Here is a 6,000-nt window from a genome sequence, read left to right on the forward strand (position 1 = left end):
TGATGCTCAAAACAGCTCCAACCAGCAGGCAGGTAACCTTTGGGAGCTTTGGAAGGAGTTATGCAAAGCTACTACCGACAATGATTCAAATGGCGAGCTTGCAAACAAGCGCAAGCAAGTTTGGGCACATTTTGATAAAATGGTCAAGCTTATGGGCCTTAACAGCACAACAGAAGAACAACGCCAATCATTTCAAGAAGCCTTGGCGGATTTTACCAAGGTCTTCACCCTTTCTTGGGGTGAAAATAACATCACACATTACATGGTAAGTCATTTTACATTGTGTATTCATTACAAGGGATTGTTTTTATTTAATAATGTGGATCGCTTACTAATGTGAACAACATATCTTGTTTGTGCATGGTGCATTTTTTATGCACAAGTATGGATCGCTTGAAATTTTTAGCACTCAAGGTATGGAGAAGTCCCATTATCGAGCAAGGGGAGTGTACTTCAAAAATACTCGACATGGTGGTGGAATGGTGCAATCCAATTATTTGGAGGAGATGTTCAACTGGCATTTGCTCGTAAGCTCACAATGGAGCGTGCGCGACAATCCAAGATTGCTATTGAAGTGCGGAAATGGAGTCATCAAGAGCATAGCAACAAGTGGCAAATGTCGCAAGGTCCCACTAAGCATGCTCCATGGTGGCGATGCAGAGTGCGACAAGGATCAAAGTGGATACTGCGCGAGTCACTAAACGTGAACGCAGGGTCCAACTCTAAGCGACATGTTTATTCAAAAAGTAATACTTTTTAAAAAAAATTTAGTGTGAACAGGGCCCTTTTTAAATGGGCCCTTATAAATATTGCATGCTCTCATAAACCACTCATTTCTTAAGAACATGTGAGCTCTTACCAACAAAATGGCGCGCACCAAACAAACCGCGAAAGAGCATCCGCCCGCCAACAAAAACACCCTCCAAGGATGTGAGAAGCCGTCATGGCTTAAAGGCACAAGAAAACGGCCACAAATGCCTGGTCGTTCCAGGAACTCATCTGGTAGTGGGCATGGTGGTAGGGCACAAGAGTCATCGAGGAGTGTTGAATCTCCACCTCCTCAAGATATAACACCTAGAAGGAGAATGAAGCAACGTGCCCAGCGCTGGAGAGAAGAAGAGGGCCAACAAACAACAGAGTCCGATAGGGAGCAGCCGTCGCGCCACGAATCACAAGTAGGACCATCCAGGACTTGGGTGGTCCATATAGACACTGAATCAGAGAGTGAGCCACCATGGCTGCAAGATAAAATACCGCGCACACACCGGGTGGCCGTTGGGGGGAAGACATTGCCTCGAGGCCAAGGAGCTCTCCCCACATAAAAAGATCGGAAATCAGTATAGAATGCAAGCAATAGCGCTAGAGGCTATTCAAGAAGCTGCAGAGGCCCACATCATTTCGGTGTTGGAAGATACCAACCTATGCGCCATTCATGCAAAGCGAGTGACAATACAACCAAAAGATATGCAGCTTGCACGTCAATTGCGACGAGACTTCGAGCATTAGCCGAAGTTACCCCTCTTTTTGTATTGCACACCCTTATCTTTGTAATGATTTGACTTTCCAATGACAATATGATCAACAGTTGTGTCTACTGTGTCTATTATCTTTGTAATGAAATGACTTTGTAATTTCAAGTTCTGTATGTAATTTCAGTCAATTTCAGTAAATTTGTGCTTTTTAAGTACCCTTGGGGGTAGATAAGCCTACAAGGGGCAAAAAAAAGCCTGGCCACAAGGGCGCGCAAATGGCCCATCCATCAGTTTTGGATGGGCCATTTGCGCGCCCTTGTGGCCAGGCTTTTTTTGCCCCTTGTAGGCTTATCTACCCCCAAGGGTACTTAAAAAGCACAAATTTACTAAAACCTATTGGTTTTGCAACATTATTTTACATGGATCCTTGTGGACACCCTTTTTTGGCCATTTCAAGCTTTGAATTCCCTATAGGATATAAAAAGAAAAAACATATTGTGAAACCAAGTGTCTATGCAACATTCATTTGGATTTTTCAAATGTCCAATGTAATTGGACTTTTTGGTGCATGGGTGTACTAGGTAGAGCTAAAGCAGGTGATAGTGTGCTCAAAACTTCATTTCATAATTGATTTCACCTTTTCTAGTGTCCTTGAGTGTGAACATATGCTGGAATTGCCATAAAAAGGGTGCATCTAAATTAATGATGCAAAACCAATTCATTTCAATAAATTTGGCTTTTTTTGGCCCTTGGTAGGCTTATCTACCCCCTAGGGAACATAAAATACCTAAATTTACCGAAATTGGCTGAAATTACATACAGAACTTGAAATTACAAAGTCGCCAACAATCAAAACAATTTTCTTATCACCAATTGAAACAATTTTCAAGATTGACAAATCACATTCAAAAGAATTTGCAAGATAGAGAGACAATTTCAAATATTTTTTATTACTTCCAAAACGGTGATTTTACATCATGTATCTGAGGAGTTCATAATTTTTTTGACCATTTCCTGGCGCCTATTTTGCGCGTAAGGCAACTCCCCAGTCAAGAGGGACTGCGCTATGGCCTTTGGGTTAGTTGAGCCAATGGAAGCATGTATCCCTATTTGGGAAAGCACTTTACCACGAAAGCCAATGCCAAATGCTGTGCATACAAGGGATGTACGCACTAGGAACACTTGATGTGCAGTTTGAGCAATGGTGCTCAAACACAAAAACTTGCTCAAAGCTTTTAACGACCAAGTCATAAAATGGGGTTGGGGAGTAAATTCATTATGGATAATGGCCACGTCGCCAGGGGGGAGTTGTCCTAGGTAATGCGCAAGGGAAGCTTGAGGTCCAAAGCCCATCCGCTTGCCACCCGTCCTTGCAGCAAAATCATCAACCTCCACGACATCCTGTCATAAACCGATGAAGGTTGAGAAAAAAGACAATGAAGGATAAAATAGTAACATGAAAATTAGGATACAATTTACCTCCTGCTCCTTGTCGTCCTCCTCCCTATTGCCCTTTGCATCCAAGTCAATGCTCCCATGCACCACAGATACGACCTTTGGATCATCAGATGGGATGGCATAGGTATCCTAGCAGCCTCAACCTTGGCTTGCGTGGCTTGGAATTCTTCATCAGCCACGTGCAACTGCTCTGTTGCTGCCAGGACCCCTCCGCACATACAACTACAATAGTATCAGCAAAACAGAGTCCCTATCTGGCAAAAGCTTGCTTTCTAGGGTATCTGGTGTATTGTCTAAAGGACATTTGGTGCTGTTGCATAGCACGCTCAAGCATTCATCCATGCACAGGCCAAATGCGTTCTCCAAATCATGCAGGAACACATACTCCTCCCCATCCACTAACACTGAGGAGAAGCGGCTGATTTCTACCTCTGGGATAGCCACATCCGTCAGTGGTAGTGGCACTGGAGTGTCACTAGGGCCAGATGCAACTATGGATTTCTCAACCACTTCCTCAAGACCCCTAGGGTACTCGAGCCGGTGTGCCTTTCCTTCCGCTGTAGTGTTCATGGGGATAACTTGCTGCTCCTTGGTGTCCTTAATAAAGGACCCAACCTGAAGGTGTGGTAAGCGGAGCTCCTCCAAATCAGGTTCCTCGCTCACCAAGAAGATAAATGTTGCGAGCCGAGAAAGGTACTCCACCCCCAACTTGCGCTTCTTGAGCGCTGACACCCCTGGGGCTTGCTCGTCCAAGTAATGGCCTGCATCGGTTGCAATTTCTTGGAATCGTTGCAACCGCTTGGAGAATGGGCGATCACCTTTGTGTATTTAACGCAAAAGATCGCAAGGCACCCAGATCCCTACATGTGGGGGGAAAGATACAAAATATTTTATGATGTGCTCCTCCATGAACGCAAAAATCTCGGCAAATGCATCCATGTGAAGGGCAACTGTGGCGTCAAGGTCAGGGAGACGAGTAAAAAAGGTGTGGAGGTCCAACTTCCCTTTCTATTTGGTGTCCTCGAGGAAGAGGATGAAGCATGACAAAGGGGTGGATGTGGCTGCAGATGCAGAGGCTGTGGAAGCATCCATGTCTAGCCTGGGGTGTAGATAGAGAGTGGAGGAGCTAAAGATTTGCAAAAGTGAAAATAGTGAATGAGTTAGGTGGCCCCCCTTTTATAATGGACCCTTTTTTTAAGACATTAAAAAAAAGGCACTTTCACCAAAAAATGATTTCTCATCCCAATGCAAAAAATTATATTCAAAGGCATGATTTGCCGAAGCAAATCATGTTGATTACATCGGGGATCCGTTTGAAAATTGCAAGAGTTACAAAGTTATAAGATCGATAGCATAGCTCCATCCATCCCCCAGTCCTCCTCGACCTTGATTTGTCTTCCATTCTCTTCCCAATTTGCGAGCACTCATTACAATAAGCATCCAATGATCGACAGACCATGATGTATTGAAAATGTGGTGGAAGGACTCTCACCTTGTGACCTTGTAAACGAAATTGTGCTTGTTGAAGGGCCTCAAAACCCATAATAACCAAAGGTTCTCGAACATTACTGAGAGTCCAATGCTTGTTCACTTGGACTTCCTCCAAAGCATCGTTGGGCATCTTCACTGCAATGTCAAATCTTGCAATAGCGCCGTCTACACTCTGTAAGGGAGTCCACACTCCAAGCTTGCACATCCAACGATCATAGTGAAATCGTATGTACAAGGAGGTTCGGGATTTCAAATAGCGCATTCCAATACCTGAAGCTCCAACCTTACAACGGTACCGGTCCCCGTTGTGCATGCCCTCCACAAAACCCCAGTCCTCTTCTAAAAGCCTTCCTAATTCCTCATAATACGCATCTCTACATACAAGCATTGTGGTACTCTCCACAAATCCAAACTCTTTAAAAATGTGCACAAAACAATGAATAGGCAAACACCAACTCAAGCCCACAGACCTAGAAGCTTTAGATTATTTCAAAGAGTTTTGGACATCCATTATCATCTTTTGCTTGAAAGATTCTACCGACCACAAATCTGGCACCGGCCACTCCATACTTAATAAGGAAGTTACTTTGATGGGTTCAAGCGTTCCAAACGCTTGTGTAGAAGTAGGGACAATATAAGAGTGAGAATAGAAAAAAATCCTTCTTTGAACGAGTTTGGTTGGGCAAAGATGTGGGAACATTTTTGCTCCAATATCCACATGTATAGCATTGAATGTGCCGGAGAGACTATGTAGTGGCTGCTCCTCCACCAACGTGGATGGAAATATGACTATAAATGCATGACAAATCTTAAGTATGAATCCATAATAACATTACATTGTGATTTCACACCTAGCTTTGTATTCTCAAAACATGTACTTACAATGTGTTGGAAATCGAGGTGGTTGTTGCAAATGCATGGTTGACATTGAGAAAACATGTTGCACAATGGCTACGGTCCCCTTGTCTTTGTGGTTCTTGAAGCCAAGGATCTTTCCTTTCCAATGAAGATCCAAGTTTGCACGATTCCGCACACGATGAGGGCCAATAGCAGATGGTTGCATGTATACCCAAGCACCTTTGGTGAACTCTTGTGGCACCCACTCATCATCTACACCTCTAGTGTTGTGGCATGCAAGTGCTGTGACCTCATCCTTTGGCCGCCTTTGCGAAGTAGAGTTGGCCATGGTTGAACAAAGAAAACTAGGAGGAGGAGAAGGACCATGCTTGTTGCTACAATGTAGGTGGGATAAAGTGATATGAGAAGGTGGTTAACCCTTGTCGCAATGGGAGGAGAAGGTGGATAACCCTTGCTTGGTGTGGCAATGGAAGGTGGTAGGGGAGGAGAGAGGAGCTTCCTTGCTGCAGCAATGGAGATGGTGTAGAGAGAGAGAGTTTTGGAGTAGAGGATGAGTGTGATGGTTGTAACCAAGAAGGGGTTGGAAAAGGGGTTCTAGAGAGAGAAAATCACTTTTTGCCTAAGAACTACTTTTGAGGGAGCTCTGGATAGCAAAAAAAGATTTTTCAAAAGTTTTTTAAAAAATTTGAATTTTAGGGTTTTTGGGTGCACGTTTTGACTT

Source organism: Adiantum capillus-veneris, chromosome 8 (assembly GCF_014529385.1).
Source record: "Adiantum capillus-veneris isolate H3 chromosome 8, ASM1452938v2, whole genome shotgun sequence".
NCBI classification, from domain to species: Eukaryota; Viridiplantae; Streptophyta; class Polypodiopsida; order Polypodiales; family Pteridaceae; genus Adiantum; species Adiantum capillus-veneris.